The sequence below is a fragment of the Pelophylax lessonae genome, assembly GCF_965119305.1.
Source record: "Pelophylax lessonae genome assembly, chromosome: 4".
Lineage (NCBI taxonomy): Eukaryota > Metazoa > Chordata > Amphibia > Anura > Ranidae > Pelophylax > Pelophylax lessonae.
The window spans coordinates 305,135,642-305,149,267 of NC_138771.1; the positions used below are offsets into that span (position 1 = coordinate 305,135,642).

Consider the following 13,626-nt stretch of genomic DNA (forward strand, 5'->3'; position numbering starts at 1 on the left):
GTACGAGGCTTTAGGGCCCTTTCACACTGCTCTGTTCCGTCAATGGAGCCCTTCTGCTCAGCGGGGGATTGATTCGTCGATCCCCGCTGAGCAGGCGGATGACAGCTCTGTCTCCGCTTTGTGTGCGGAGACGGAGGTGTCAGATCCTCGCTGTCCTCAATGGGGAAATCGGATAAGATTGGACCACCTGTCCATTCTCATCCGATCCAATCCGCCAGACGGATGGAAAATAGGGTTTCCATCCGTCCGGATTTGACGGACAGGATCGGATCGGATGTCAGCGGACATCCGCTGCCCCATAGAGATGCATGGGGCCTCCGTTCAGATCCGCCGGAAAAACTGACAGGCGGATCTGAACAGACCATATGTGTGAAAGGGGCCTTACAGGATGTCTCCAACTTACAAGCCAACCTTAATGCATTGTTTCATTGGGCAACTGTGTGTTTAAAGTGATAAATGCAAAGTTATAAGGGTTAAAAACATGCATGCATCCTACATACTAGGAGAGCAGTTTGGGGAGTCAACAGTGGAGAAGGATCTGGGTGTTCTGGTAGATCATAGGTTTAATAATAGGATACACTGTCAATATACATATGGTCTAGTCCCAGTTTCTTGGTGTAGCTAATGGGTTATCTCCCAGCTGCAGCCTCCTGAAGTAACACTGACATCCACTAACAACCAGATCAACTACACCTGGGAACTGGTAGCCATTTGCTCTGAGTATTTACTTACCTTTTTGTCAAGATGCTTTAAATGCAGATTATTTGTCATGTGCAGCTAGCATTAGAAAGCATTAGAAGATAAAGATTTTTGTCGCACAAGCTTTGGTTGATGAGGGCAAGTTTTCACTTATTGAAATACAGCCTTTGGTTCAGGTCTGTTCTGAATTGGTATTTCTGCTTACCTCTCAGGGCCATGATGTTTTCATTCCTCCCTTAACCACTTAAGCCCCGGAAGATTTTACCCCCATTCCGACCAGGGGGTATTTTACGACTCGGCACTGCGTGACTTTAACTGACAATTGTGCGGTCATGCAATATGGTACCCAAACGAAATTTACGTCCTTTTTTTCCCACAAACAGAGCTTTCTTTTGGTTGTATTTGATCACCTCTGCGCTTTTTATTTTTTGCGATATTAATAAAAAAAGAGCGAAAATTTTGCAAAAAAATGACATTTTCAACTTTGTCTTTTAAAAAATATCCAATATACTCAATTTATGTATTTTTTTTTGGCCAAAATATATTTAGCTACATGTCTTTGACAAAAAAAATTCAATGAGCGTATTTTTATTGGTTTGCGCAAAAGTTATAGCGTCTACAAACTATGGTGTAAATACTGAAATTTACGCAGCTTTAATTTTTGACTGCCTATCTCATTTCATGAAGTGCTAAAATGGCAGGGCAGTACAAAACCCCCCCAAACTACCACTTTTTGGAAAGTAGACATCCTAAGGAATGTTCTGAGAGGCATGTTGAGCTCATTGAATATTTAATTTTTTTGTCACAGGTGTTTGAAAAATGACTAAAAAATTTTATTTTTTTTTTACACAAAGTTGTCATTGAAATGATATATTGCTCACACATGCCATGGGTATATGTGTAATTACACCCCAAAATATATTCTGCTGCTTCTCCTGAGTACAGGGATACCACATATGTGGGACTTTTTGGGAGCCTAGCTGTGTACGGGACCACAAAAACAAATCCCCACCATCAGAATTTCAAAGGGCGTACATTTTTCATTGCATTTTCTCACTACCTTTAACGGTTTAGGAGGCCCTGAAATGTCAAGATACCACAAAACCCCCCCAAATGACCCCATTTTGGAAAGTAGACACCCCAAGCTGTTTGCTGAGAGGCATGGTGAGTCCATGGAATATTTTATATTTTACCACAAGTTTTGGGAAAATTACTATTTTTTTATTTTATTTTATTTTTTTACACAACGTTGTCACTAAAAGATAAAATTCTCACACATGACATGGGTATATGTGGAATGACACCCCAAAATACATTCTGCCACTTCTCCTGAGTATGGGGATGCCCCATGTGTGAGACTTTTTGGGAGCCTAGCTGTGTACAGGACCGCGAAAACCAATCAACACTCCCAGGTTTTCTAATGGCGTAAATTGTGCATGTCACCTCTGCACTACCTGTCACAGTTTCGGAGGCCCTAAAATTCCAAGATAGCACAAACCCCCCCCCCCCCAAAATGACCCCATTTTGGAAAGTAGACACCCCAAGCTATTTGCTGAGAGGCATGGTGAGTCCATGGAATATTTTATATTCTGCCACAAGTTCCGAGAAATACATATATATATATATATTTTTTTTTTTTTTTCACAAAGTTGTCAGTAAATTAAATATTGCTCACACATGCCATGGGTATATGTGTGAAATGACACCCCAAAATACATTCTGCTGCTTCTCCTGAGTACAGGGATACCCCATGTGTGAGACTTTTTTGCAGTCTAGCCGAGTACAGGTCCCCGAAAACCAGTCCCCGCTTTCAGGCTTTCCAAGGGCGTAAATTGTTGATTTCACTCCTGACTACCTATCACAGTTTCGGAGGCCCTAAAATTCCAAGATAGCACAAAACCCCCCCAAATGACCCCATTTTGGAAAGTAGACACCCCAAGCTATTTGCTGAGAGGCATGGTGAGTCCATGGAATATTTTATATTTTGCCACAAGTTCCGGGAAATATATATATATATATATATTTTTTTACACAAAGTTGTCAGTAAATGATATATTGCTCACACATGCCATGGGTATATGTGAACTGACACCCCAAAATACATTCTGCTGCTTCTCCTGAGTATAGGGATACCCCATGTGTGAGACTTTTTTGCAGTCTAGCCGAGTACAGGACCCCGAAAACCAATCATCGCCTTCAGGCTTTCCAAGGGCGCAAATTGTTGATTTCACTCCTGACTACCTATCACAGTTTTGGAGGCCATGAAATGCCAAGACAGCACAACCCCCCCCCCCCCAAATGACCCCTTTTCGGAAAGTAGACACCCTGAGCTATTTGCAGAGAGGCATGTTGAGTGTTTTGCAGATCTCACTTTTTGTCACAAAGTTTTGGAAATTGAAAAAAGAGGGAAAAAAAGGAATTTTCCTGTTTTTTCTTCATTTTCCAAAAAAAATGAGAGCTGCAAAATACTCACCATGCCTCTCAGCAAATAGATTGGAGTGTCTACTTTGCAAAATTGGGTCATTTGGGGGGGATTTGTGCAATCTTGGCTTTTTATGGACTTCAAAAGTGTGATAGGTAGTAAGGAGTGAGATCAACAATTTACGCCCTTAGAAAGCCAAAAGGTGCGCATTGGTTTTCCGGGTCCTGTACGCGGCTAGACTGGCAAAAAGTCTCACACATGGGGTATCGTACTCAGGAGAAGCAGCAGAATGTATTTTGGGGTGTCATTTCACATATACCCATGGCCTGTGTGAGCAATATATCATTTACTGACAACTTTGTGTAAAAAAATAAAATAAAAAAATTTTCCCGAAACTTGTGGCAAAATATAAACTATTCCATGGACTCACCATGCTTCTCAGCCAGTAGCTTGGAGTGTCTACTTTGCAAAATAGGGGCATTTGGGGGGGGTTTTGTGCTATCTTGAAATTTCAGGGCCTCTGAAACTGTGACAGGTAGTCAGGGGTAAAATCAGCAATTTAAGCCATTAGAAAACCTGAAGATGTGGACTGGTTGTCGGGGTTGCGTACACAGCTAGGCTCCCCAAAAAGTCTCACACATGTGGTATCCCTGTACTCAGGAGAAGCAAAAGAATGTATTTTGGGGTGTCATTTCACATATTCCCATGGCATGCATGAGCAATATATCATTTAGTGACAACTTTCTGTAAAAAAACAAAAAAAAAAAAAAAATAATAATTTTCCCGAAACTTGTGGCAAAATATAAAATACTCCATGGACTCACCATGCCTCTCAGAAAAAAGCTTTGGGTGTCTACTTTTCAAAAAGGGGTCATTTGGGGGGTGTTTGAACTGTCCCGGCATTTTATGCTCAATCTTAGCCACACATCACCCACTCTTCTAACCACTTGAAAACCAAGCCTTTTCTGTGCCTTTTTGTTTACATGAAAAAATATTTTTATTTTACTAGAAAATTACTTTGAACCCCCAAACATTATATATTTTTTTAAAGCAGAGGCCCTATAGAATAAAATGGTGGATGTTGCAAATTTTTTTGTCACACGGTATTTGCGCACAGATTTTCCAAACGCAATTTTTGCAAAAAAAATACATTTTTTTTTAATTTATTGCACAAATACACTATATAATTCCAATTTTTTGGTAAAATTTAAAATATGATCTTATGCCGAGTTCATAGACACCTAACATGACATGCTTTAAAAATTGCGCATGCCTGCGCAGCGGCAAAAACATACGTACATTTTTAAAAACCTTTAAAAGTCTCTACAGGTTACCACTTTAGACTTACAGAGGAGGTCTACTGCAAGAATTACTGCACTCGATCTGGCGATCGCGGTGATACCTCACATGCATTCTGTAATTGCGGTTTACATATGACACTAGACCACCGCTTGCGTGCGCCATTGCGCGCAAGCACCGGGGGAAAGGGGGGGGGGCTCAATTTTTTTTTTCTTTTTTCTTTTGCTTTTTTATGTTATTTTGACACCTTTCCTTTAATTTTTTTTTTTAAATCATTTTTATTGTTATCATAGTGAATTTAAATATCCCCTATGATAGTAATCTGTGGTGACAGGTACTCTTTTTTAAAAAAATTGGGGTCTGTTAGACTCTAGATCTCTCCTCTGACCTTAACGCATCTGACCACACCAAAATTGATGTGATAAAATACTTTCCCAATTTCCCAATGGCCCTGTTTATTTCTGGCGAAACAGAAGTCATAAAATGCTCGTAGCCTCCGGCATCTTAGGCCATAGAGATGATTGGAGCCATTCTCATCTCCAATTAGCTCTATGGTTAGATAATTGAACCACCGGCTGCACTCTCGGGTTAACCGGTGGGACAGGAGAGCCCGAGAAAAACCACGGAAGGCTGCGGAAGGCGGCGGTGGGGGGGGGGGGGAGGCCCCTCCCACTGCATGTAAAAGCAGTCTAGCGGCCAATTACCTGCTAGGATTGCTTTTACATGTAAGCCGACCGCTGGCTGTAAAAAACGATACCAAGATGATGCCTAAATCTGCAGGCATCATCCTGGTATAACCACTCAAAGTCCAGCAACGTACCAGTACATTGCTGGTCCTTGTTTGGCATATAGGTTTTTTTTTTTTTTCATGCAGCCTATGGGCTGAACGGAAAAAAAGAGAACCTATCAGAAATCAGCACAGGAATAATGCGTAGTATTACTCATCATTAACCGCCCAAACAACCACCCACTGAATTTAATGATGGGTATACACGACACTATCCACGTATACCAAAATAGGATTTTAACTGCAGTGCTGAAATCAGAAAATCACCACAGCTGCTATCAGCAAAGGTATCCATATATGCTGAGCGCAAACGCTGTTTGTGTCAGAATATATAAAATCAATGCGTGGTAGCCGACGAGTACCTGCAAGAGAAACAGGTCACAAAAGAATGAAAAAACAAAAAGTACATTAAAAAAAGTACAGTAGGAAGAGTAGAAGGACATATAAAATGACTGACAACAACAGTTTTTGGATCTTCATCATTAACCGCCCAAACAACCACCCACTGATTTTAATGATGGGTATACACGGCACTATCCACGTATACCAAAATAGGATTTTAACTGCAGTGCTGAAATCAGAAAATCACCACAGCTGCTATCAGCAAAGGTATCCATATATGCTGAGCGCAAACGCTGTTTGTGTCAGAATATATAAAATCAATGCGTGGTAGCCGACGAGTACCTGCAAGAGAAACAGGTCACAAAAGAATGAAAAAACAAACAAAGGACATTGAAAAAAGTATAGTAGGAAGGAGTAGAAGGACATATAAAATTACTGACACCACAACAGTTTTTGGATCCTTTTATTTTTCTTTCTAACTGTTCCTTTATTTCTTGATTTGGGAGGGACTGCGATCTTCTGCGATCTTCTCTTCCAGCTTGGGTCTCTCAAAATGTCGATGGACATCCAACATCCTTCGAGACCCTGTGTTTATGTGCCCTACACTGTGTCGTGCTGTACCCTACGCTAATAATCCACTAGTGTATGGTAGCGCTCAAAACATTCCCCGATGCAGAGACCAGGTTGGTCAGGACATTTGGGACAATAATAGCGGGTGTCACGCCTAAATCCGCGCTTGCTACAGACACGACATCTTCTTTGGGGCCATCTTTGGGTAGGGGTACTCGGGAGGACATGTGAAAAATGCCTCTCATGCAGCCGGCTCACTGCATCTGGAAGGGGAAGTTGGGCAGGCATGCCTCCTGGGTACAGGTAGGCAAGGATGATCTCTTCCTGGAATTCCCGGAAAGATCCAGTTCGTCCTGACGCCCTGTATAGGACAAAGGCGTTCAGCATAGCCAATTGGTATAGGTAAACAGACACTTTTTTGTACCAGCGTCTGGCTTTACGGGCAACTAAATACGGCGCCAAAAGCTGGTCGTTAAGATCCACCCCTCCCATGTTAAGGTTATATTCGTGGACACAGAGGGGTTTCTCCATAACGCCAGTTGCCGTAGGAATTTGGATTGTCGTGTCTGGGTGAAGGGAGGACAGAACATAAACATCCCGTGTATCCTTCCACTTCACCGCAAGCAATTTGTCCGTTTTCAAGCAGGCTCTCGCCCCCCGACTAAGACGGGAATCTACAAGCCGTTGGGGGAAGCCCCGGCGATTAGGTCGCACGGTGCCACATGCCCCAATTTGTAAATCGAGAAGGTGACTAAATAGTGGCACGCTTGTGTAAAAGTTGTCCACGTACAAATGGTACCCCTTTCCGGATAAGGGTGACACCAAGTCCCAAACGATCTTACCGCTGCTCCCTATGTAGTCTGGGCAGTTGGGGGGCTCCACACAGCTATCTTTTCCCTCATAGACCCGGTAACTAACTGTATAGCCTGTGGCCCTGTCACACAATTTATTTGACCCCGTACTTGGCACGCTTGCTGGGGAGGTACTGTTTCATAGCAAGGCGGCCAGTAAATTTAATCAGGGACTCGTCAACGCAGACAACTTGTTCGGGGGTAAACAAGGCTGCAAACGGCTGATTGAAGTGGTCTATGAGGGGCCGAATTTTGTGGAGCCGATCGTATGCAGGGTCTCCCCGAGGACGACAGATTTCATTGTCGCTGAAATGCATAAATCGCAGAATTTGCTCGTATCTCGTCCTGGACATAGAGGCAGAGTACATGCGCATATGGTCAACTGGGCTAGTGGACCAATATAGCCGCAATTCACTCTGTTTAGTTATGCCCATGTGGAGGGAAAGGCCCAGAAAGATCTTAAATTCGGAAACCGTTATAGGTTTCCAGCCCAATCGTCTGGCAAGGTGCGAATTTGGGTTGGCGGCGATGAATTGTTGTGCATATAAATTTGATTGATCCACAATAGATCTGTAAAGATCTTCCGTGAAGAACAGCTCAAAAAAGTTCAGGGGCGTAAAACCAGCTGTCTCCACGTGGATTCCAGGTTGGGCGGTGAATGGGGGAAGTACTGGCGCTGTAGTATCAGTGGGTTGCCAATTAGGAAATGCCAGCGCATCAGGGAGGGCACTATGGGCTCTACGGGCCTGTCTTCGAATACGCGGTGGCTGCGGGCCACTACTTGTGCTAGCCACCGCACCAGCTTCAGCTGCACTTAGGGGACTCGCCACGTCACCAGGTCTTACTGCAGTGCTGGTTGTACTAGGTCCAGGTTGTACTATGCCGCTGGCGCTTGCCAGGTCGCCAGAAAAATGAGCGGCACTAGTAACCACACTCTGCTCCATACGAGCACCCTGCGATTCCTGCATCTCAACAACTTCAGAATGGGGTCGGGTACGCCTGGGTCTAACAGGGACCCATCTGTCGTCGGAGCTATCTGTCAGGGAGCCGCTGCCGTCATCAGGTTCATATACTGACACTAATTCGGTCATTGTAGCTTCCCCTTCGCTATCAGATGACTCGGTCAGCATATAACTGATAAGCTCTTCATCACTGTACGAACGTTTAGACATTTTGGTAACTAAATTTACCCGTACAGTGATGCGACTCACAGGTAATAAAAGCACCTGGTTGTCGAAGATTATTTCAAGCGCTACAAAAAAAACTGCTAATGCTAGCAGGGATCAGGCCTGACTCTGCTAACACAGCGGTTTTGTGTCTTGTGTTTTTTTGCAAGTGACAGTAATCTATTGATTACTACACTTGCCTGGGTGAAAGGGTTAAACGCAGGTGCTGGCCGGAATCAGTACTGATCGTGCAAACACCGCGTTTTGGGAACCCTAAACTATGGGGGCGCTAGTATAGTTCTGATCAGATCAGATATTGATCTGTTCAAACACTATACTAGAAATGGAAGTGTATGTGCGTGCGTGCGTGTGTGGTAATCAAGGGGTTACTTCTAAACTATGCGCCGGGGATCTGGGGGGGGGGTGGCGGGGACCCTAAACCTCCTTTGGGAAAGAAACTAGCTCGCTAGCGCAACCTCAAGTCACAATGACACCAATACAAAATACAGTAAAAACAGTATATTATGTGTGTATTAGTGCCAATGTGACAGAGGGTGTAGGGGTTAACGGGATGTGATCAGGGGGGGGATCAGGGGTTTAAATCTTTATTGGAAGGGACTGGCGGGTATCCTAAGGATAAAAGGAACGGTGGCAAGCGCTAAACCTGGTCACAAGTCACACTTATACGGGTATATAGAAAATGCTATATACTGTATACAGTGTGTGTTGTGGCAGGGGGTGTAGGGGTGATCAGGGGGGGATCAGGGGATTAAATCTTCATTGGGTGGGTGGCGGGGACCCTAAACCTCCTTGGGACACAAACTTAGTCACCTGCGCTAATTCTGATCACAATGACACTAATACAAATATACAAAAACACAGTATATTACGTTTGTATTAGTGCTGATGTGACAGAGGGTGTAGGGGTTAACTAGCGGTGATCAGGGGGGGATCAGGTGGGATCAGGGGCTTAAATCTTTATTAGGGGGGGTGGCGGGTAATTCCAGTGGAAAAAGGGGGGTCGCAAGCGCTAGACCTGACCACAAATCACACTTATACGGGTATATAGCAAAATGCTATATACTGTATACGGTGTGTGTTATGGCAGGGGGTGTAGGGGTGATCAGGGGGGGGTCAGGGGCTTAAATCTTTATTGGACGGGTGGCGGGGACCCTAAACCTTCTTGGGACAGAAACTTAGTCGCCTGCGCTAATTCTGATCACAATGACACTAATACAAAAATACAATAACACCGTATATTGCGTTTGTATTAGTGCTGATGTGACAGAGGGTGTAGGGGTTAACGGCGGTGATTAGGGGGGGGTCAGGGGAGATCAGTGGGTTAAATCTTTATTGGGGGGGGTGGGGGGTAATTTGAGTGGAAAAGGGGGGGTCGCAAGTGCTACACCTGTTCACAAATCACACTTATACAGGTATATAGGTAACTGCTATATGCTATATATAGTGTGTGTTGTGTCAGGTGCTGTAGGGGTTAATTGGGGGGGGCGATCGGGGGTGAAATGTGCCTATCTAGTTGTGTGTGGGTGCTTGGTGCAATTACTCACAGTAAGATGTGCTCTCCTCTCACGCTGGATCCAAAAAGACCGTTGTGGGGGGAGGGCACATCTCCTCTAAGCCTGTGTTTACATTTCACAGGCTTAGAGGGTGATCTGATTGGGCAGAACCGATCAACAGGTCCAGACCAAAAATGATTGACCTGGACCTGATGACTGATCGGTTCTGAACCCAATCGAGCCATCGGTGGCAGCGGGGGCGCGCGGGAGCGCGCACAGGGCCGGCAAAAAGTGCTGACGTAGGCCTACGTCAGTTTGCCTGGCCGGGGCTGAGTGCCGACGTAGATCGTCGTGCGCCGGTCGTAAAGTGGTTAAGTATGCTTCAGGTTGAATATCTGGGATGGCTGCTGAAATATTGTACAGGTTCCTTTCTCCAGCAGTATTCAGTTTATTCACAACAGGTGCTGTTAGATTGTGTTGCTGCTGTGCATTCTTTGGTTGAGCAAGGGAAATTCAAACTGACCTTAGTTCAGCCTCTGCTCCAAGCCTGGTCAGAGATCCCATCCCCAGTATCCTCCATGCTGCCTGCTTACAGGGTCCAGCTTTGCTCCTCCATGCTTCCTATTGGCGGGGTCCAGCCTTTCTCCATGCTGCCTGCAGATGGGGTCCATTTCTCCTCCATGCTGTCTGCTACTGGGGTTCATTCCTCCTCCATTAAGCCTGTTGACGAGGTCCATTTTTCCTCCATGCTACCTGCTAATGGGGTCAATTCCTCCTCCATGCTGCCTGCTAATGGGATCCAACCTGCTTCCATGCTGCCTGCTGATGGGGTCCAACCTGCTTCCATGCTGCATGCTGATGGGGTCCAACCTGCTTACATGCTGCCTGCTGATGGGGTCCAGCCTGCCTCCATGCTTGCTGATGGGGTCCAGCCTGCCTCTATGCTTGCTTATGAGGGTCCAGCCCGCCTCTATGCCTGACCATGGGGTTCAACCTGCCTCTATGCTTGCCGATGGGGTTCAGCCTGCTTCTATGCCTGCTGATGGTGTTCAGCCTGTCTCTGGTGTCCTGCCGTCCTCTGCCAAGCCTGCCTCTGGTGTCCTGCCATCTTCTGCCAAGCCTGCCACTGATGTCCTGCTGTCCTCTGCCAAGCCTGCCGCTGGTGACCCGCCATCCTCTGCCAAGCCTGCCACTGATGTCCTGCTGTCCTCTGCCAAGCCTGCCGCTGGTGACCCTCTGCTTGTTGCCAGGCCTGTTTCTGATCTGTGGTCTACTGTCAAGCCTGCCGCTGGTGAGCTGCTGTCTGTTGCCTGGCTGGACTATGCTGATTTCTGGGCCATTGCCTAGTCGGAGTATGCTGATTCCCGGGCTGCCACCTGGCCAGGCTGTCCTGATTCGCTACTTGCTGTTCAGCCAGACTTTTTTAAGTAGGTTAAGCTCCCGCCTGCTGATGTGTCTAAGGCTTCTGAAGTTCCATTGTCATGTGGCTTAAATGAGTTGTCTGTTTGGGTTAAGATCCCTACTGTTGCCTGTCCTAATTTCCTTTTTTGCAGCCAATTGATCCTGTTGTGCCAAAGCCAGGAGGTCCAGATATCCACCCTGAACATGAGAGCTGCATCTGTTATTATAGCCACAGTAGTAGAGGTCCTTTGGGGAAGGGCAGAGTTCCAAATGAACCTTGTCCTGACCCAGGTGTTATCTCTGCAACCCCTGGTGCATTTGGGTAACCCGATGCCATGGGTAGACTTGAGTGGCAGGTAAAAAGTAGAATAGTCTCTAGAAACAGAGATGGAGAAAGTCCAGTTATAATGGGACACCCTGGCATCAGGGTACCTGCATGGACTCCGGTGTTAAGCTTTCCAGTTGCCTTCAGGGTCCCAGCATTGGGACACATGCTGCATTAAAAAATGGTAAGCTTTCGATGTTGCGCCTCCTTAGGGATCTCACCAGTCGGGAACCCATCTAGTTTTTAGACCCCAGCGGCGGGGTACTCAGCCAGCCTCCAGACCCCTGCAGTATGGTACCCTTATGGCTTCCAGACCCCAACAGAGGGGCACGATGGAGCATCTGGAGGCCGCTCCTTATGTGGGGGGGGGGACTGTTAGAACTGAGTTTGCCTGCTGGTGGCATTGTGGTGCTTTGAGCTGATTGCTGCAGTTTCCGTGTCCACCATCAGGTGTCTCTCAGAGGCCAGCTGGCCCCAGTAATCAGTTCCAAATGGTCTCAGCTGCTAGCAGGACATATTATGCTTCTCTCACTAGCACATGGCGAGCCAGTGTTTTGATTGCCATCCTTGTTACCAGATCCTTTCGCCAGCATATCCTGCTCCTGAGATAGCTGTGTATCCTGTACCCTGCTGCTTACTTCTGCTCCTTGTTCCTGTACCCAGTCTTAATTCCTCCCTTCCTTGCATCCCTAGTATTCCCTGTTACCTGTGTCCCTCATTTTGTACATATTTTGTATATAGTTAGGTCTCTTGTTAGGTTAATTAGGTTTTTTTGTCACTAGGTTTGTTCATGTTTCCTGTTTGCTAGTGTGTGATTGTCTTTTGTTTCACTGTAAGTAAATCTCACATTAAAGATATATACATATGGTCTGGTCCCAGTTACTTGGTGTAGCTACCAGCTCATCTCACAAATGCAGACTCTTGACAGCCAAGTTGTGGTTTACAAAGCAAGCAAAATCCTTTCAAACATTAATAGAGGTATGGACTGCAGAGAGAGAGAGAGAGAGAGAGAGATCATTGTGCCCCTGTACAAATCATTAGAATTCATCTGGAATATGCAGTTCAGTTTTGGGCATCAGTTCACAAAAGGGACATTGGGAAACTAGAGACAGTACAGAGAAGGGCAACTAAACTGATAAGAGGCATGGAGGAGCTCAGCTATGAGGAAAGTTTAGAGGAATTGAGGGGGGGGGGGGGGGGGGATATGATTAACATGTATAATAACATAAGGGGTCCATATAGTGAACTTGGTGTTGAGCTATTCACTTTAAGGTCATCAGAGAGGACAAAGGGGCACTCTTCACGTCTGAATGAAAAGAGATTTATTACATTTTAATCAATGTATATATTCTGACCTTTATCTGCATGATTTTGTGCATTGTGCTACTAAATGACAGACTAATTAGATAATTTGCATGAATACATGAATAGGAAGGTGTACAGGTGTTTCTAATAAATTGCTCAGTGAGTGTATATCAAGGTGTGCATAAGTGTTATTTATATTTGTCTATAACCCTGATTTATGATCACTTATTCACTTGTGTTCATTGTTTCAGGCCATTGCATGATGTGGGTACTAATAGTAGAAGAAAAGCCTAACTATAGGTTAAAAAGATGTGTGTAATTACCTTTTTTAAACTGGCCACATGGTTCTGCAGCTTTATGTAAGGGAGTGCTTGACAGTGGCTCTGAATTCTGGGAGTCCCTAGACTCCCATAGCCCAGCTATTGTAGGTGTTAACTCCTCTTCCCTGCAGCAGTTGCTCACTGACACAAAGGAGCCAGAACTGTGGGATAATGTGACCAGATCAGAGCTGATTAAAAATAAGTAAGTATACAGATATTATTGTATAGGCAAGGTAGGTAGGAGGAGGTGTAAAAATTTTTTTAAGAGTAGTTATAGCTAGGCTTTTCTACTTTAATATTATTAAAGGGTGAATTACTTTGTCAAAACTTGATATATTATTTTGAGCAGGTGATGGTGTATCTGCTCTTCAGCTACTTTTGCCTCTTGAAGGCTCTAATAAAGAGAACTGAAGGTCTTACCTAATGCAACCAGTATTGTTGTTTTTAATTGACTTTGAATAATGGAGAATGCAGACATATACTGTAAACGATATTCCAGGAAAAGGAGGAGAAAGGACTACCACTGTTGGAGTGCCCAAGAGAAATAATTGCAAAAATAAATGCAATTGCAAGTATTATGCTGTTCACTCAAATGTAAATGCCTCTCTGCTACTCATTTTTACTG

At 44.9% G+C, this 13,626-nt stretch overlaps 1 protein-coding gene across 1 annotated transcript in view; it reads left to right on the plus strand.

Annotated features, from left to right (window-relative positions):
* The window catches only part of SLC5A8 (solute carrier family 5 member 8), a 205,381-nt gene that overhangs the window by 157,577 nt on the left and 34,178 nt on the right, over positions 1 to 13,626 (plus strand). The window lies entirely within an intron of this gene.